At 44.4% G+C, this 20,756-nt stretch overlaps 1 protein-coding gene, 3 non-coding genes and 1 pseudogene across 17 annotated transcripts in view; all 5 read left to right on the top strand.

Annotated features, from left to right (window-relative positions):
- The window catches only part of TEX14 (testis expressed 14, intercellular bridge forming factor), a 149,790-nt gene that overhangs the window by 41,590 nt on the left and 87,444 nt on the right, over positions 1–20,756 (top strand). The gene's annotated exons all lie outside the window — the stretch shown is intronic.
- On the top strand, positions 9,753–9,968 carry LOC133233194 (small nucleolar RNA U3). The gene has a single exon (XR_009731668.1). It is a non-coding gene; the product is annotated as a small nucleolar RNA U3 (small nucleolar RNA).
- Positions 11,094–11,286, top strand: LOC133233197 (small nucleolar RNA U3; annotated as a pseudogene).
- LOC133233190 (small nucleolar RNA U3) lies at positions 15,701–15,914 on the top strand. Its single transcript, XR_009731664.1, has one exon. It is a non-coding gene; the product is annotated as a small nucleolar RNA U3 (small nucleolar RNA).
- LOC133233191 (small nucleolar RNA U3) lies at positions 19,634–19,847 on the top strand. The gene has a single exon (XR_009731665.1). It is a non-coding gene; the product is annotated as a small nucleolar RNA U3 (small nucleolar RNA).

Below are 20,756 nucleotides of genomic sequence, written 5' to 3'. Positions count from 1 at the left end.
AGCATTCTTGCCTGGAGAATCCCAGGGACAGCGGAGCCTGGTGGGCTGCTGTCTATGGGGTCGCACAGAGTCGGACACGACTGAAGAGACTTAGCAGCAGCAGCAGCAGCAGCAGCGTATATATGTGTCCATGCTGCTCAATTCATTCCACCCTCTCTTTCCCCTGGTTCGTCCAAAAGTTTGTTCTCTACTTCTTCATCTGCATTCCTGCTAGCAAATAGGTTCATCTGTACCATTTTTCTAGATTCCATACAGATAATATATATGCATTTGATTTTTTCTTTCTGATGTCCATCACTCTGTATGACAGACTCTAGGTCCATCCATGTGACTACAAATGACCCAATTATTTTCAAGGTGTTTTGTTTTTGTTTTGCTGTTGGGCAGACAGAAACAACAAACATAGCTCAGGCAATCTTCAAAAGAACACACACACAGAAAATCATACTCAAACGGAAACTCTGTTGGTATTTTGCTCCTGATCTAGAGATCCAGACCTGCTTTTTCAAGAGTAACCAGAAGTCCTGTTAGATTCCCCCTCTTCTCTCTTCAATCTTAGTATTAAAAAGAAGGCTTAGAAAGTTTCTCTCAGCTGGTTTATGGAGCAGTCAAGGTGACCTAATTTCTCTACAGTGTTTCTCCATTTGCCTCAACAGGATTCCTGACAACTTCCAGAAGGGTACACCCATTTTTTAAGGATTCAACTTTCTCCAAAATACTTCTCTCAAAAAGTTCTCTACCATCCCTAGAATCTGTAGATAAAGTGGCTGATGGTAAATTAAATTTATTTAAAAGGTTCTGTTTTTTACCGCCTCCAAAATTTTTCATTTTACTCATGACGGATCTGTGTGTGTTTTAATATGAAAATTGATGTTCAAGATGGGTATGCTATGACTTCTAGTGTCTGTCTATCCATATCCTCCAATATGAGAAGCAGAGTTCTGTGACATTTTTTATCTGTCTCCTAGACATCTCCTGAATGTTCTGTATCTTCATATTCTTTTTTTTTTTTAACTCTTTTTTTTTTTTTTTTTGGAGGTATAGTTAATGTGGGCTTCCCAGGTAGCACTAATGGTAAAGAACCTGCCTATCAATGCAGGAGACTTAAGAGATGTGGGTTTGGTCCCTGGGTTGGGAAGATCCCCTGAAGGAGGGCATGGCAACCCACTCCAGTATTCTTGCCTGGAGAAACCCCATGGACAGAGGAACCTGGTGGGCTACAGTCCATAGAGTCACAGAGTTGGACACAATCGAAGTGACTTAGCACACATAGTTAATGTACAGTGTGTAAGTTTCAAGTGTACCACATAGTGATTTACAATTTGTAAATGTTGTACTCTACTCCAGTTATAGTTATCATAAGCTATTGGGTATATTCCCTGTGTTGTGTAACATATCCTTGTAGCTTATTAATTTTATCCATGTAGTTTGTACCTCTTAATTCCCTCCCCCTTCTTTCCCTCCCTCTTCCCTCTCCTCACCAGTAACCACTAGTTTGTTCTCTATGTCTGTGAGTCTCTGTCAGATTCACTTGTTTGTTTTTTAGCTTCCACATATAAGTGATATCATACTTGTCTTTCTCTGTCTGACTTCTTAATGCGTCTTCAAATTCTTGATATTAAACTAGAACAGGCGGTGAGGTTGACAGGTATAACTGGATATGAAGCAGGACCTCATCTGTGCTTGGCAATTTTGTCTAAAGCCTCAGAGTGAAAAACAGGGAGTGATACATATCCCCACGATCTAAAGCAACACTTCTTAGGAGATGGCCAAAATGATCTTGGACCTTCAACTCCATTACCCACCTCAGGCTGTCTAAGAGAAGGTGATGGGGCAGTGGTGTGAGTGTCAGAGGAAAAGGCTGTTCCAAAGGCATTCACAGGAAACCAAGTACAGGTGAACCTCCTGGAGAGAATTCTGGTGCCGGGAGTTGGGAGCCAGTGTCTCAGCCTGGTGAACAGTAGAAACATGCCAGCCAACCCCAGCTGCCACCAAGGTGGCATTAATTGAGTCTGACATGTTACCTGGAATTTAGAGATCAAGAGGACTGCCATCTGCCTCCTACCTGGAGCAGTCCTTGATGGCCGAATGAGCACGAGAGACCAGCAGTTGGAGTAGCCGTACTTTCATCAGCTGTGGGGTAGTTAGACTCTGGAGGGTAGCTGAGCATTTGAAGGGACCTCAGCTATGAAGGAAGGAAGAATTCCAATGGAGAGGCTGGAGCTATAGCAAGAAATCAGCAGAAATGTAAATCAAAACTATAATGAGGTATGACTTCGCACTGGTCAGAATGGCCATCATCAAAAAGTCTACAAACAATAAATGCTGAAGAGGGTATGGAGAAAAGGGAACCCTCCTATATTGTTGGTGGGAATGTAAATTATTACAACCATATGGAGAATAATTAGGGTGGTTTTGGAAGGAAAGTTATGACCAACCTAGATAGCATATTGAAAAGCAGAGACATTACTTTGCCAACAAAGGTCCGTCTAGTCAAGGCTATGGTTTTTCCAGTGGTCATATATGGATGTGAGAGTTGGACTGTGAAGAAAGCTGAGCGCCAAAAAATTGATGCCTTTGAACTGTGGTGTTGGAGAAGACTCTTGAGACTCCCTTGGACTGCAAGGAGATCTAACCAGTCCATTCTGAAGGAGATAAGCCCTAGGATTTCTTTGGAAAGAATGATGCTGAAGCTGAAACTCCAGTACTTTGGCTGCCTCATGCGAAGAGTTGACTCATTGGAAAAAACTCTGAGGCTGGGAAGGATTGGGAGCAGAAGGAGAAGGGGACGACAGAGGATGAGATGGCTGGATGGCATCACTGACTCTATGGACGTGAGTCTGAGTGAACTCCGGGAGTTGGTGATGGACAAGGAGGCCTGGGGTGCTGCGATTCATGGGGTCGCAAAGAGTCGGACATAACTGAGCGACTGAACTGAACTGAGAAAACTAAAAATACAACTACCGTTGTTGTTTAGTCGCTAAGTCATATTCAACTCTTTTGTGACCCCATAGGCTGTAGCCTGCCAGGCTTCTCTGTTGGGATTTCCCAGGCAAGAATACTGGAGTGGGTTGCCATTTCCTTCTCCAGGGGATCTTTCTGACCCAGGGATTGAACCTGCATCTCCCACTTGGCAGGCAGATTCTTTACCACTGAGCTACCTGGGAAGAACTACCATATGATCCACCAATCCCAGTCCTGGGTATATATCCAGAGAAAACTCTAATTCAAAAAGACGCGTGCACCCTGGTGATCATAACAGCACTATTTACAATAGCCAAGACATGGAAGCAACCTAAACGTCCATTGAGAGGTGAATGGATAAAGAAGATATAGTACTTACATATAATGGAATATTCAGTTCAGTTCAGTCACTCAGTTGTGTCCGACTCCCTGCGACCCCATGAATAGCAGCACACCAGGCCTCCCTGTCCATCACCAACTCCCGGAGTTCACTCAAACTCACGTCCATAGAGTTGGTGATGCCATCCAGCCATCTCATCCTCTGTCGTCCCCTTCTCCTCCTGCCCCCAATCCCTCCCAGCATATTATTCAGCCATAAAAAGAATGAAATAATGTGATTTGCAGCAGCATGGATGGACCTAGAGATTATCATACTAAATGAAGTAAGTCAGACAGAGAAAGACAAATACCATATGATATTGCTTATATGTAGAATCTAAAAAAAAAAAATGATACAAATGAACTTACTTACAAAACAGAGTCACTGATACAGAGCTTATGGTTACCAGTGGGAAAAGGGATTGGAGGGATAAATTGGGAGATTGGGATTGACGTATGCACACTACTACATATATATATATATAATAAATAATAAGAACAGGGAACTCTACTCAATACCTATAATGTCCTTTATGGGAAAATAATCTTAAAAAAAATGGGTGATATACGTGAAATTAAAAAGACGCTTGCTCCTTGGAAGGCAAGCTATGACAAACCTAGACAGCATATAAAAAGCAGAGACCTCACTTTGCCAACAAAAGTCTGTATAGTCAAAGCTATGGTTTTTCCAGTAGTCATATATAGATGTGAGATTTGGACCATATAGAAGGCTGATTGCTGAAGAATTGATACTTCTGAATTGTGGTGCCGGAGAAGACTCTTGAGAGTCCCTTCAACTGCAAAGAAACCAAACCAGTCAATCCTAAAGGAAATCAGTCTTAAATATTCAGTGGAAGGACTGATGCTGAAGCTGCAATACCTTGGCCACCTGATGCAAAGAGCCGACTCATTGGAAAGACCCTGATGCTGGAAAAGATTGAGGGCAGGAGGAGAAGGGGGTGATGGAGAATGAGATGATTGGATGGCATCACCAACTCAATGGACATGAGTTTCAACAAACTTCAGGAGATAGTGAAGGACAGGGAAGCCCATTATGCTTTGATCCATGAGGTCACATGGACTTAGTGACTGAACAACAACAACATGTATGTGGATAACTGATTCACTTTTCTGCACAGCAGAAACTAACACAACATTGTAAATCAACTAAAGTCCAATAAAAATTAAAAACAAAAAGTCAGGAGAAGAGCGAAGTGGCCTGCATTAGGGTGGTATGTAGTCAGGTGGAGATACCTGAAGGACCCACTAACCCCTCCCACAAAAGAGCAGGCATTAGGACAAAGCCAAAGGCTATAAAGAGCATCAGCTAAGTACACAGGCCTTCGCCCCTTGTCATCTCATTGGTCCTCTCCCTACTTCAGCTCTGGAGTTGTCAGAAACAGCTTTGAGATTAGAAGAATGGAAGAGCAAGGAAGAAGTTTTGATTTCAAATGACAGAACAACTTATTGCCTAAAATGAATCTGTGCTTTCAGTGCCTCAAAGGGATAAAAGAGTGTGGTATCTGCCTGGGGTGCCTCTCAGGAGAGGGGAAGAGAGAACTGACAGAATGTCCTGGAGGGCAGCAGAAGGAGAAAAACTTTCCTGATTGTATCCTACTTAGTTCGTCCCACTCAGTAGACCAGATACTACAGATTATGAGTTCTAAAACCCAATGGATGAGTTCTAGAACCTCAGCCCAGACCTTACTCATTTTTTTTAAGAATTTTTTTGTGTGTGGACCACTTTAAAAATCTTTCTAGAATTTGTTATATATTGCTTCTGTCTTGTGGGGGGTTTTTTTGCCCACAAGGAAGGTATATGGGATCGTAGCTCCCCGACCAGGGTTCAAACCCACACCCCCTGCATCGGAAGACAGAGTCTCAACCACTCACCACCAAGGAAGTCCCTCATTCCTCATGTTTTTAATTATATGTATAGTAATTGAGCCTTGGGATTAGAGCAGCCAAGAAAAAATGTACAGTCCTGGCTTCCATGAATATAATCCAGCAGGAGACAGAGACATGAGATAGTAATTGAAGTCCTGAGACGGGCAGGGTGTGAAGGAAGCACACAAGTATATTTCAGCCTCCTGTCTGGGAGGTAGTCAAAGGAAAATTCTTAGAGAAAGTAATATTTAGGCTTAGACCCTAAAGAAGGAAAGTTGAAGTGAGAGAAGTAAAAGGTAAAAGTTGGAAGCAAGGGAAGATTAAAGTGATGCAGAGCTCAGAGGATGGAAAAGTGTGTGGATGATTTGAGCTAGAGAAGAAGGCAAAGTGGCAGGAGAGTGGCACGGGGTGAAGTTGTCAAGGTAAGCTGCAGCTCGAGGAGGCTTCATGGGCTGTTGGAAGGATTTTCGTAATAGGTGCATCTGTATTTAGGATTGTTACATCTTCCTGGTGAATTGACCCTATTATCATTATGAGATGTCTCTCCTTATTTATCTCTGGTAATATTTCTTACCTTGAAGTCTAATTTTTCTGCTATTAATACAGCCACTTTAAGCTCCTTATAAAATATCTTCATAGAGTTAAAAGTCTTCCCTGGTGGCTCAGATGGTAAAGAGACTGCCTGCAATGTGGGAGACCTGGATTCGATCCCTGGGTCGGGAAGACCCCCCCTGGAGAAGGAAATGGCAACCCACTCCAGTATCCTTGCCTGGAAAATCCTATGGTCAGAGGAGCCTGGCAGTCTACAGTCCATGGGGTTGCAAAGAGTTGGATATGACTGAGCAACTTCACTATCACTATCACTATAGAGTTAAAATATGTCTTCTGTAGAGTGCATTGAGTTGACACTCGTATTTTAAAGTGCATTCTGATACTCTCTGCCTTTTAATTGGAGTGTTTAGTCCATTAACATTTAATGTAATTACTGATATGGTTTATTGCCGGGGTCCAGCCCCGGTGGATCCAGGGAATTTGAAGCGGGGACGGCGTCGGCGAGGATCAGGAAACAACTGCTTAATTAAACTTTAATTAAGGATATAAAGAGTAATGGAATAAGGATAGCTCAGTGAGGAAATTCAGTGGAGAAAAGAGGCTGAATAATTCAGCCAGAAGGTAAGAGAAAGAACGACATGGTGAGACCAAGTTTCGGTGAACAAGGCCCGCACTTTATTTTCCAAAGTAGTTTTTATACCTTAAGTTATGCATAGAGGATAATGGGGGAAGGGGTAGAGTCATGCAGCAAGCCAGGCTTTCTTCCTGCAAACTTATCATATGCAAAAGCTTAGGTGATTTGCATCATCTTCTGGCCCGGAGGCCTGTTAACATTTTAAGACCCTTTCTTCAGAAAACTTATTTTTCTCTAAAGGTGATTGGTCAGGAGCCACCCTCCAAAAGCATTAGATAAAGTTGCATTCCTACAGAGCAAAGGTGTGGTGGGCTATAACAAGAAAAAGAATTAACTCAAGGGTCCCAGGTTACAAACATTAAAGCTACTACTTACACCAATTATATTAATCAATACACTGCCAGGGACACAGCAGGTAAGGGATATGGAAACACAGCAGCAAACATTGGCCCAACAAGTGAAAATCCCTTCACCAATACAATTTCTAATCAATCTTTTAACTACTCAAAAGAATCTGTGTTTAGACAGTTTAGAACATCTCCTGCCTCTCACAGTTGGGAGGCTCTGAACAATCACATGTGGCCAGAAAAACCTATTCAGGCAGGCTAGAGGATTTCCAAAGGAGTTTGTAGGTTGAAACACTGTCACACCCAGGAATTATTAACTGGAGCTGTAAGCTAACTCTTTTTCAGAGAGGTAGTGGGGGACAGCCCCCCGTAAAGTCCGAGGTGTAGGTCAAAGCACAATTCCAGCACTTCAATCTGTTTACCAACCTGGAAGTTCTCCAAATATAATCAGTTAGGGTTTTATGAAGATTTCATTATTCAGGCATGATTGATTCAACCACTGGTGACTGATCTCAGTCTCCAGCCCCTCTCTCCTGCTGGAGGCGGGACAAGATTTGAAGTGGAGGGCTGTGGCAGAGCTGAAAATCGTGGTCTTTCTTGTGACCAGCCCCATACTGAAGCTGTCTCAGAACCCCTCAGCCAAGAGTCATTTCAGCAGCATACTAAAGACACTTGTCATTCCTAATACTAAGGACATTCCAAGGATTTTAGGAGCTCTTGTGCCAAGTACCTGAGAGTAGATTTCTAGTTTTGTAAATGATTGCTCTGGCTACAGAAGGCAATGACATATTTAAGCGGAGGAAAAAAAAGAGTAGGATGTGGCTTCCCTAGTGACTCAGTGGTAAAGAATCCTCCTGCCAGTGCAGGAGACCCAGGTTCAGTCCTTGATCTGGGAAGATTCCACGTGCTGCAGAGCAACTAAGACTGCGCACCGCAGCTGTTGAGCCTGTGCTCTGGAGCCCAGGAGCCACAGTTACTAAGCCTATGTGCCCTAGAGCCTGTGCTCCACAACCAGAGAAGCCACTGCAGTGAGAAGCCTGCACACCGCAACAAAGAGTAGCTCCTATTTGCCACAACTAGAAGAAAGCCTGCGCAGCACAGAAGACCCAGCACAGCCAAAAGTAAACAATAAATACATAAATGAATAAATAAGATTAAAAAAAGAAAAGAGTAGGATGACTTGTTTTTGGTTTGAGCAACTGGGTTGAATGTGGTATCACGGCCTGAAAGAGAAGTAGGTTTGGGAAAAAAGCTATTGGAAGTCAGTCTGGGCCACCTGAGTTAGACACCTGCGATTTAGGCAAGTGGCGTGTCAAATGGAAGGCGGAGTATATGAGCCCGCAGCCCAGAATAGACCTGTCTGCAAATCCATGCTGAAACCAAGGATGATCTAGAGAAGATGGCCAAGAACCCTGCTGGTAGGAACCTCACTCTCTTATAGACAGGTTGCCCTTATTGGAGCAAGAGTAGAGAAAAAGGGAGGGGAGGTGGTTGGAAATAATTATATCAGTAACCAGGTTGAGGGAAAGAATGATACATTCATTGATTCATCATTCATTCAGTAGTATGCATTTGCTGGGCAGCTACAGTGGCTGGCAACTGGCTGGAGATGCAGAGAGCAATATGACCTGCTTCCTGCTTTTAAAGACCTCACAGTTGAGTAGGGGAAAAAATGCATTTATAACTCAGAGAGCTATGTACACAAAGCACAGTGTGGTCACTGTTAGCTGGGAAGCTGAAGGGAGGCATCCAGGAGAGATGAGAAGAACTGAGAATCTGCTCATAGGAGGCCAAGATTGGCATGCATAGAGAGAAGTCCACAGAAAGGTTAGAGGAGCAGAGAATGTATACGGAAGGGCTGAGACCAGAGACAAGGGGTTCTTGTGTGAAAGTGACTGGAAGGGACCTTAAAATTCTTTAAGACTTAAGGAACTGCTCAACTAGAGGTGGTAGGATGAGATGAAATGCATCACAGTAACATGAAAAAATGTGGTTGATTCAGAAAACCACGGACTGCATGTTCACAGAGCACTGTGCTTTCTGGCATGCTGGAAGACCTGGGGCAGAAACGTCTTTACAACAGGAAGTTAAGTGACAGTTACACAGCATCGTAGGTAAGGTGTGTTCTTTGAGGAGAAGCTGGGACTAACTTTTGCCACAAGTAAATGGTTTGGCTTCCTGTGAGATGTGGAAGCCAGGAAGATCAGTCATTCACGACCAAAGTTTGAGATGGTGTATGTAATGCTTTCTTAGAGAAATGAACTGGACTGGAGCTCAGGCCGCCTGATGCAGACACCGTGGTTTTCCAGAAAGAACCGGGCTTGATCAAGTGCCACAGGTACCTAGTAGCACCTGTGGTTCCCTTGAGGAGCTTTGCGACAGGTGCTCCAGCCAGCTGTGTGAGAATGGGGACATAACCACACCCTTTCCCTTTAGAGCAGGAAGTGAGACCATGGGTTAAAATGCCTTATTCGTGGAGAAGACGTTCATAAACCACCGTGGGTGCCTTTGTTACTATGCAGGATTAAACTAGTTCTCTGTGTTTTCTCCTCCCCCCTCGCCCCCACCTCTCTTTCAAGACAAAAGAAACCTGGCCTCTCCAAGCAGGCGGACTTCAGCAGGCAGAGGCCGTCCACGCGGACCGGTGGCAGGAAGCGTGCGCTCGGCCTGCAGAGAGGCGCGGCGACCCTGCCTGGGTGCGGAGCTCGGGATGCGGTGGCTGGGGCGACGGCAGGCTGGAGTAGGAGTCGGAAGCGGCCGCCTGCGATTGGGTGCCAGGAAGCCGTATGCTAATGAGGCGTACTGCGGCTTTGAAGTGTTTCTGGGCTATTTCCGAGCGAATATGGTATTTTGAAGTTTGCCGTTTTACCAAGTTTCAGGATGTAATATGGAAAATGTTTGTGAGGCGGCGAGGGGAGCGACACAAGTGTGGCCGTCAGTAGAAAGTGAGCGGCTCCCGCAGACCCAGCAGCGGCTGGCCGGTAGAAGTTAAGACTATACTTTCAGGGATCATTTCTATAGTTTGTTACTAGAGAAGTTTCTCTGATCGTGTAGAGTACCCGAAACCACGAGGAAGAGGCGCAGCGTTTTCTCCTGAGCGTGAAGTTGGCGTTTGGTGCTGCTTGATGCAGCTGCCATCGGCCGTTGATGATCGTTCTTCTCTCCCGTCTGGGAGAGTTAGAGGGAGAAAACGCCGTCTGAGTGGTTTCGTTCCTATTATGATGTTCTGAAAAGTAAGATTTCTGTGGTATTAGTTTTTTAGCTATATGGAGAATTGAGTTTGAGTTTTCTATGTCGCTGAGATTTGCTGGGTTTTAGAAGTTGAGGATGAACAAGGAGGTATGGCATGCTGTAGTTTAAGGGGTCACAGAGTCGTACATGACTGAACTGGAGTATATCGTTGAGGTTTAGGCTTTAATTTTGGTTTGAGGAAGCTTTCTCAGCGTTAGAGTGGTTTTCCAAGAGTCAGTTCTTTATATCGGCTGACCAAGCTACTGGAATTTCAGTTTCAGCATCAGTCCTTACAGGGAATATTCAGGATTGATTTTGTTTAGGAAGGATTGTTTGGATCTCCTTGCAGTCCAAGGGACTCTGAACAGTCCCCTCCAACAACAGTTCAAAAGCCTCAATTTTTCGGTGCTTAGCTTTCTTTATAGTTCAAATCACATCCACACATGACTACTGGAAAAACCATAGATTTTTAGTCTCGTCCAATTCTTTGCGACCTCTTGGGCTGTATGTAGTGTGCTAGTCTTCTCTATCCATAGGGATTCTCCAGGCAAGAATACCAGAGTAGGTAGCCGTGCTCTTTTCTAGGGGATCTTTCCAAGCCAAGGATTGAGCCCACATCTCCCACGTTGCAGGTTTTGTTTTTTTTTTTTCAATTGTCTGAGGCATGAGGGAAAGCCACACCGTGTGCACTCCCCCCCCCCCAAAAGAATCTGCCTTTATATGAGAAATGTCACTATCTATACAAAGTGTGTGGCTGCTGTGATCCCTAAAGGAAATAAGTCCTGATTATTCATTAGCAGGACTGATGCTGATGCTCAAACTGAAATTCCAGTACTCTGGCCACTTGCTGAGAACTGACTCATTGGAAAAGACCCTGATGCTGGAAAAGATTGAAGGCAGGAGTAGAAGGGGATGACAGAAAATGAGATGGTTGGATGGCATCACCTACTCGATGGATGTGAGTTTGAGTAAACTCCGGGAGTTGTTGATGGACAGGGAGGCCTCACGTGCTGCAGTGCCTGGGGTCGCAAACAGCCAGACGCGACTGAGCAACTGAACTGACTGCCATGACCCCAGCAGAGGTTCTGGGGTTAAAGCAACTGTATGTTTTAAGAGATTTCTCTAGATTGTTACTGGAAGGTTTCTGTGTGGAGTCCTCAAAGGCCACAAGGAGGCAGGTTTTCTTCCAGAATGTGAAGTCATCTCTTGATGTTGCATTTGTAACTGCCTTTTGCCTTTGATGACTGTTCTTTTCCCCTGGAGGAGTAAGAGGCGGGGAACACTATCTGTGATTTTTCCAATGAAACGAGGGGGGAGTTTCTCTGATGCAATTTTAAGTTTTTGTTTTCTGATTGGATTTACAGGTCATGAGCTCCTTCACACATTAGGGGTGGCCCAAGGGTATTAAGGGCTTCCCTCACAGCTCAGTTGGTAAAGAATCCGCCTGCAATGCAGGAGATATCAGTTCGATTCCTGATTCCTGGGTTGGGAAGATCTGCTGGAGAAGGGATAGGCTACCCTGCTGGGGACCAGCCCCAGCTGATCCAGGGTATTCGAAGGAGAAACGGCCTAGGCGACTATTTATATGCTAATTAGAGATATAGAGAACAATAGAATGAGGATAGCTCAGTAGGAAAATTCAGTGGAGAAAAGAAGCTGAGTAGCTTGGTTTACGCAGGAGACCAATAAAACTTCAAGACAAGAAGTTTGCACCACTTACGTAGGCCGCAGGCGCCCTCTCAAATAGCGGAAGGTGCCTCACCCTAGACACCTTCTCGAGTGGGTCTTAGAAGCCCAGGCATAATTAGTAAGCGTGGTGGGTTCCGCGCTCCAGATGGAGACTCAGCTGGAAGTTAAAGGGAAGAATGACATGGGGAGACCAAGCGCTGGTGAACAAGGCCCGTAGCTTTATTTTTAACGGGCTTTTATACCCTAAGTTACACATAGAGGATAATAGGGGATGCAAAGTCAGCAGTCTTTGATTCTTATCAAAAACCAAGGTTTCTTTCCTGCAAATTTATCGTATACAAATGATTTAGGTGATTTATATCATCTTCTGGCCAGAAGGCCTACTAACATTTTATGACTCTTGACAAGGACTTATCAACAAAGACTTATTTTCTCTAAGAGTAATTATTTTAAGGTTTGGCACCATCTTCCAAAGATAAAATTGCATTCCTATAGGGCGGATGTGTAATGGGTTTACAACAAAGGAAAGAATTTATTACCTTAAGGGTCTAAAGTTACTAACACCAAGGCCACTACTTATTTTTTACTATATACCAACTATTAATTAATACACATTCAAGGATACAATTCAGGGGATGTGAAAACTTGGCAACAAGCATTGACTCATCAATGAAATCCTTTACTAGTTTATTCTGACAGTTTTTAACTCTCTGAGAGGCTCTAAGCTATTTGAATATCTTAAGCTTCCCGTGCCTCTGGAGGCTAGGAGACTGTAAACAATCGTATGCATAGCTGCAGGAGTCCGGGTAAACTTGTCAGGCGAGTTAGAGAGCCATCTGAGGGGTTTGGATTTAAACACTCCTAATTGCCCAGGAACTTTATTAATTGGAGCTGTAAGTTAACTCTTTGACAGAGAGAGAGCGAGATGGTGGTAGGGGACAGCCCCCAGTAAAGTCAGAGGTGAGAGCACAAAGCAATAAAGTAGGCAGACTCTGGTTTTTGGGGGGAAAATGCTCGAGAATATCCGGGGGACTCCTGAGGCTCGATCCCGCCTTTGCGTATGCCGAGCCTCCTTCCTCATGACCTTTGTCATGAGCAGAATGCCTCACCGGCTCCCCGCACTACCCACTCTAGTGTTTTGAACTGTATAATCCATGGGGTCTCAAAGAGTCAGACAGGATTGACTGACTTTCACTTTCACTTTCAAGGGTATTAAAACAAAGTTACTTTGCTTCCTGTACTCTCCTGTCAGTCAAGTCACTCTTCTGAAACGTGTAGGCAGACATCACTTCCTGTCCTCTATAGTGATTTCTTTCTCTGTATCTCAGTCTAAGCTAAGGAAATAGAATATGTGTAGGCTTAGGATTTATAAGACTTTAGTCCAGAGGAGGAGTGAAAGAAGGCAGAATTTGGTCGAACCATGGTGGACAGAAAGCTAAGGGCAGCTATTGAACGAGAGTGACCGCATCTGCTGTGTGTTTTAAGGTCACTCTAAAAGCTCTATGGCAGTTATACTTTTCGGGAGGGGTGAGTTTGCACAGAGGAACCTGGCGGGCTACAGTTTATGGAGTCACAAAGAGTAAAACATGACTTAGTGCCTAAACAACAGCAATGAGGTGGCAAGTGTGAAGGCCAGTTAGGCACCTGCTGCATTCATCTGCTTGGGAGAAGGTGAAGTGATGATAGAGAAAGAGGAGATCTGTGAGATATGTAAGTGGTAAAGTTGACAGGAATTGGGATTGATTTGTTGACAAAATTCAACTAACAAGAAGAAGGGGAAAAAATGGGAGTTTTATTTGAGCTAATCTGAGGATTAACCTGAGAAGCAGACTCTCAGAAAGCTGTTAGAAGTCGAAGACAGTCATATACATTTTCCAAAGAATTGTACATCAAAATGACATACTGATATTTTATATAAAGTTCACCAAGGAACCAGGTAGTCCCAGTGAACTTGTACAAAGTAAGCAGCAAGTCACCATGCCCTCCTACAGAGGTGAGAAAGAATGAAATTCTTTTAAGAAATCCCATTGCTAATGTCAAAAGAAAGAAAAAAAAAATTTATGGTTGACCAGCACTCCCATTTTTGAGGGACTCTGATTAATGTGTAATGATGCACATTGCATTTGATGGAGGAAGCCCAAACAAACACACAGAATTTTAGGTTTAATTTTTTCATGTTCTGCTTTGAAATATAAACCATAAATTTCATTTCATTGGGATCACTGAAGACATGAGTGAGGGGAGCTGTCAAGGATAACTGTCAGGTCTTCTGACTTGATCAAATGTGTGGATAATAATTCCTTGTGTTAATGGGGGAAATGGAGGAGGAACTGAATTAGGTAGAGCAATGGGGTGGGCAGTGATGACAGAGTTCAGTTGGAGCAGGTTTAGGAGAAATTTCTGACCTTCAGCAAATGAATGGCAAAGGAGTTAGAACTCCCACAGCAGACCCTGAAGAAGCAGACTCCCCAGGCCTTGGCCTTACCTAGAAAATCCTCAGACATTGGCCTGCCTGCCCTCCCCTCTTCCTCCTACCCTGTGTTCTCTAGCTGTCTTCCAGTTGCTGTAACACACAACCTTGTTCCTTTCTTTGGGTCATTGTATTCATTGTTTTCTCCACTTAAATGCAACCTCCAAAAGGACGCCTTCCCTGAGCACCCAAATCTGAAGTGGCCGTCAAATCCCTCTCTGTTTGAACTCTTATCCTCTGCATGCCTCATCATCTCATCCTCTCAGGTAATTGTTGTCATCTCCCTCCCCTACCAGAGTGTAAGCTTTTTGTGAGAGTAGGGACCTCTGTTTGCCCAGTACCTAGACTAATCTTTAGCACATAGAAAACACAGCTGGGTGAAACCTACCAGCTCTGCTATTAACAGACCTCAACAGGTTCCTTAGTCTTTCTGTGCCTCAGTCCCCCTGTCTGTAAAAATGGGATGATATTTGTATAATCACTTAAAATGATGACTGGTGGCTGGCAAGCTGGTGCAAATACTAGGTAGCAGTTTTATAGTTTCACTCTTTCTAATTGGGATGCTGGGGAAGACTCTTGAGAGTCCTTTAAACTGCAAAGAGACCAAACCAGTCAATCCTAAAGGAAATCATCCCTGAATATTCATTGGAAGGACTGATGCTGAAGCTGAAGCTTGAATACTTTTGCCACCTGATGCGAAGAGCCAACTCATCGGAAAGACCCTGATGCTGGGAAAGATTGAAGGCAGGAGGAGAAGGGGGTGACGGAGGATGAGATGGTTGGATGGCATCACCGACTCAATGGACAAGAGTTTGAGCAAACTCAGAGAAAAAGTGAAGACAGGGAAGCCCGAGGTGCTGCAGTGCAGCACTCGGGGTTGCAAAGTGTCAGATATGACTTAACGACTGAACGATAACAACAGTTTCATAGTTAGCACTCATTATTTGCGAAGGGAAGAAGGATGTCAACGCAACAACCAGCTTCATTTTAAAAACTGATGAAGTGTGAACTGGTAGTGCAGTCCTGTGGCAAAAACCCCAAAGGTTCTGTTTTCCAGCTCTGATTCTCACCCACCCAGCCCCCATCTCTGCTTTAGTCATGGTAACCTCTTAACAGAGTTTGAAACTCTGACTTCTTCGAGAGCCTTGAATGCAGCTGCTAAGACTGAGTAATCAGTGGAATCAGCTAGGTTCTCAGGAGCAAAGGCAGACACCCGCCCTTTCCTGTACAGCTTTCAGGGGCGGGGCTGCTTTAGTCCATCTGTGCAGCGAGTGCCTCCTGGGCTTTAAAGACTGGGGTTGTGATTGGCTGGCTGTCACTCTGTATTATGTAAATTAAGTTTGATTTTTAAAAACTGTTAAATTATATTTTCAGTGAAAATGCTCAAATGAGTTGATAAGTGACAGCATTTGAAAGCTGTATTGCAAGAGCTCTTTCTGTTTTTTTCCCAGTAGAAGAAAAAATGGCCAAGTGGTGGGGAAACTGTGTTGCCCTCAGTGAAAAGTTCACAGCTAGCACAGACCCAGCTGTGGCCGGGGGCTGGAGGTTAAGACTATACTTTCAGGGATCATTTCTATAGTTTGTCACTAGAGAAGTTTCTCTGAATGTGTAGAGCACCCGAAACCATGAGGAGGAGATGTTGTGTCCTCTCCTGAGCGTGAAGCTGGTCCTTGGTGTTGCTTCTGCAGCTGCCACTGGCCATTGATGATCGTTCTTCTCTTCCTTTGGGAGAGTAAGAGGGAGAGGACACCGTCTGAGTGGTTTCACTTACAATTGATCTTTCCCTAAGAAAAGGAATCATTTTATGTTTCTTATTTAACTCACCCGTGTTTTAGCTATGTTTTAAAAACGTGTACCTCATCAGGCTTAATTTACATAATGTAGAGTGACAGCCAGTCACAACCCAAGTCTTTATAAGCCCAGAAGGCATTTGCTGCATAGACTGACTAATGCGGCCCTGCCCCTGAAAGCTGTAAAGGAAACAGATGTGAATACCTGACCAAATGACATGCCTTTTGAGAAATCTATATTCAGGTCAGGAAGCAACGGTTAGAACTGGACTGACTGTTAGAACAACGGACTGGTTCCAGATAGGAAAAGGAGTACGTCAAGGCTGTATATTGTCACCTTGATTATTTAACTTATATGTGGAGTACATCATGAGAAACGCTGGGCTGGAAGAAGCACAAGCTGGAATCAAGATTGCTGGCAGATATGTCAATAACCTCAGATATGCAGATGCCTCTTGAAGAAAGAGGAGAGTGAAAAAGTTGGCTTCAAGCTCAACATTCAGAAAACGAAGATCATGGCATCTGGTCCCATCACTTCATGGGAAATAGATGGGGAAACAGTGTCAGACTTTATTTTTTTGGGCTCCAAAATCACTGTGGATGCTGACTGACACTTACTTCTTGGAAGGAAAGTTATGACCAACCTAGATAGCATATTCAAAAGCAGAGACATTACTTTGCCAGCAAAGGTCCATCTAGTCAAGGCTATGGTTTTCCCAGTGGTCATGTATGGATGTGAAAGTTGGACTGTGAAGAAGGCTGAGCGCCGAAGAATTGATGCTTTTGAAGTGTGGTGTTGGAGAAGACTCTTGAGAGTCCCTTGGACTGCAAGGAGATCCAACCAGTCCATTCTAAAGGAGATCAGCCCTGGGATTTCTCTGGAAGGAATGATGCTAAAGCTGAAACACAGTACTTTGGCCACCTCATGCGAAGAGTTGACTCATTGGAAAAGACTGATGCTGGGAGGGATTGGGGGCAGGAGGAGAAAGGGACGACAGAGGATGAGATGGCTGGATGGCATCACTGACTCTATGGACGTGAGTCTGAGTGAACTCCGGGAGTTGGTGATGGACAGGGAGGCCTGGCGTGCTGTGGTTCATGGGGTCGAAAAGAGTCAGACACTACTGAGTGACTGAACTGACTGACCTTATTGCCAGTGGCCTTTGCACAGCGCTGGAGGGTTTCTCTTTTATAGCTCTGTGTGTGCTGAGTCATTCCAGTCATATTTGTCTGTGTGTCATGTGAGCTGTCTCTAACCTGACAAGTTTATCATGGGTTCCCTAGGCAAATGCACTGAAATGGGTTGCCATCTTCTTTCCAGGGTATTTTTCCCCAGCCAGGGATTGAACCCGCGTCTCTTTTTGCTCTTTACCACTATCGCCATTATTAGTCAGTGTTAAACCTCTTTTACTCTCATTGCTATTAAATCTCTGTAGTTCTTCCATGAGTTTCTCTTTATGGATCTATAGTGGCCAAGCTTTCATTGTAAGCCTAAATTAGTTCTCGGTCCTCTTGAAATATTGGGAGCGGTGAGAGGAGCAGTTTATGCTCTGGAATATGCCTCCTGTTGTTTTCTGTTCTGTGAAGTCGCTCAGTCGTGTCCGACTCTTTGCGACCCCATGGACTGTAGCCCACCAGGCTTGTCTGTCCATGGGATTCTCCAGGCAAGAATACTGGAGTGGGGTACCATTTCCTTCTCCAGGGGATCTTCCCGACCCAGGGATCGAACCTGGGTCCCCCACATTGCAGGCAGATGCTTTAACCTCTGAGCCACCAGGGAAGCCCCAGGAATATGCCTTGGTCTGTCATTTACTAGTTGTGGGTTCCTGGGAAGTTCCTTGACCCCAATCTGTCTCTCTGTGTAAATGAATATAAATAGCATTAACACATAGACCTGTCATTAAGGGTGAAATTAGATAAAGCAAGGACAATAGGTGAGCACTCCTTTCCCCCTTTGTGAGAATGCCCCTCCTTTAAATGAGAAATCCCTCTTTCTCCAGTCTTTGCTGTAGCAGCACCACCCACTGAATTGCCAACATGTCAATCTTTGAAACCTCTTTCCCTGACACCCCACTCCTCCTCCTGCAGCAAGCCCACCAGTGAGTCCCATCCTACTAACTGAATTTCCAGAGCAGCCCACGTTTCTCCTTCTTCCTTGCAAGCTATCATGATCTCTCCTTCAGACACCTTGCTTGCAGTGGCCTCGGAACTGGTCTTCACAGCTTCCAGCCTCTCAATGGCTTCCCTCACACTTAAAATCCAGACTGCCCGGGAGTTGGACTTGCCTAGAAAATCCTCAGACATTAGCCTGCCTGCTCTTTCTCCTACCCTGTGTTCTCTAGCTGTCTTCCAGTTACTGGAACACACAACCTTGTTCCTTTCTTTGGGTCATTGTATTCATTGTTTTCCCCACTTAAATGCAACCTCCAAAGAGAGGCCTTCCCTGAGCACCCAAATCTGAAGTGGCCGTCAAATCCCTCTCTGGCCTCTTATCATCCTCTGCATGCCTCATCCTCTCATCCTCTGGGTAATTGTTGCCATCTCTCTCCCCTAGCAGGGTGTAAGCTTTTTGTGAGAGTAGGGACCTCTGTTTGCCCAGTACCTAGAGTAATCTTTAGCACATAGAAAGCCAAACCAGGATGATGGTTAAGGTGACACCTACCAGCTCTGCTATTGACAGACCTCAGGCCAGTTACCCGAGGCCTTTCTGTGCCTTAGTCCCCCATCCATAAAAATGGGACGATTATACTCATATTGGTCTCATAGTTAAAGCAGTTAAAATGATGAATGGTGCTGGCAAACTCACAATAAATAGTAGCTAGTATTGGCAATGGTACCCCACTCCAGTACTCTTGCCTGGAAAATCCCATGGACAGAGGAGCCTGGTAGGCTGCAGTCCATGGGGTCACTAAGAGTCGGGCACAACTGAGTGACTTCACTTTCACTTTTCACTTTCATGCATTGGAGAAGGAAATGGCAACGCACTCCACTGTTCTTGCCTGGAGAATCCCAGGGAGGGGGGAGCCTGCCATCTATGGGGTCACACAGAGTTGGACACAACTGAAGCCACTTAGCAGTAGCAGCAGCAGTATTGTCATAGTTGGCACTCAGGTATTTGTCAGGAGAAGAAATAATGTCAAAAACAGAAGCCAGCTTTATTTTAAAAATTCAGAAAGTGTGAACAGGTAGTGTAATCCTGTGGCAAAACCCCCAAAGGTTCTGTTTTCCAGAGCTGGTTGTCAGCCACCCAGTCCCCGTCTCTGCCTCAGTCATGGTGACCTCTTATTACTTCTTGGACAGGGTTGAATGCAGCTGCTAAGGTTGAGTTATCAGTGGAATCAGCTAGGTTCTCAGGAGCAAAGGCAGACACCCACCCTTTCCTTTACAGCTTTCAGGGGCGGGGCAGCTTTAGTCCATCTGTGTAGCAAATGCCTACTGGCATTGTTGTGATTGGCTGTCACTCTGTATTATGTAAATTAAGTTTGATTTTTTAAAAATGTTAAATTACATTTTCAGTGACAATGTTCAAATGAGTTGGTAAGTGACAGCATTTGAAAGCTGTATTGTAAGAGCTCTTTCTGCTTTTTTTCCCAGCTGAAGAAAAAATGGCCAAGTGGTGGGGAAACTGTGTTGCCCTCAGTGAAAAGTTCACAGCTAGCACAGACCTGGCAGCGGCCGGGGGCTGGAGTTTAAGACTATACTTTCAGGGATCATTTCTATAGTTTGTTACTAGAGAAGTTTCTCTGAATGTGTAGAGCACCCGAAACCATGAGGAGGAGATACAGTGTCCTCTCCTGAGCGTGAAGCTGGTCCTTGGTGTTGCTTCTGCAGCTGCCACTGACCATTGATGATCGTTCTTCTCTTCCTTTGGGAGAGTAAGAGGGAGAAGACACTGTCTGAGTGGTTTTGTTTATAACTGGTTTGTTGAAAGCAGTGTACTGTCACTTTTATGTGATATAATTAGGCTTGTTGGGTTATGTTTTAAGTATTAGTGGAATGGGTCTGGTGTTTGCTATGACCAGTGCATATTCTTGGCAGAATTCTATTAGCCTTTGTTCTCTGTACTCTGGTCAAATTTTCCTATTGACTCCACATGTTTCTTCACTCCTCTATAATGAAAAGGACATCTTTTGGGGGGGTATTAATTCTAGGAGGTCCTGTAGGTTTTCGTAAAACCTTTTGACTTTAGCTTCCTCAGTATTACTAGTTGGGGGCATAGACTTGGATTACCATGATATTGAATGGTTCGCCTTGAAAATAAACAGAGATCATTCTGTTGTTTTTGAGATTGCATCCATGTATTGCATTTTGGACTCCTGTTGTTATGATGGCTACTCCATTTCTTCTAAGGGATTCTTGCCCACAGTAGTAGATATAGTGATCATCTGAGTTAAATTCCCCCATTCCAGTATATTTTATTTTGCTGATTCCTAAAATGTCAACGTTCACTCTTGCCATCTCCTGTTTGATCACTTCCAATTTGCCTTGATTCATGGACCTAACTTTCCAGGTTCCTATGCAATATTGCTCTTAATAGCATCGGACCTTGATTCCATCACCAGTCACATCCACAACTGTGTGTTGGACAGATGGAAATCAACAGATGGTCAACACTGAAATCAGATTGATTATATTCTTTGCAGCCAACGATGGAGAAGCTCTATTGCTATTGCTAAGTCACTTCAGTCGTGTCTGACTCTGTGTGACCCCGTAGATGGCAGCCCACCAGGCTTGCCCGTCCCTGGGATTCTCCAGGCAAGAACGCTGGAGTGGGTTGCCATTTCCTTCTCCAACTCAGGAAAGTGAAAAGTGAA

This window comes from Bos javanicus, chromosome 19 (assembly GCF_032452875.1).
Source record: "Bos javanicus breed banteng chromosome 19, ARS-OSU_banteng_1.0, whole genome shotgun sequence".
NCBI classification, from domain to species: Eukaryota; Metazoa; Chordata; class Mammalia; order Artiodactyla; family Bovidae; genus Bos; species Bos javanicus.
The sequence above is the reverse complement of the archived record's forward strand: the minus strand, read 5'-3'. Positions and strand labels throughout refer to the sequence as shown.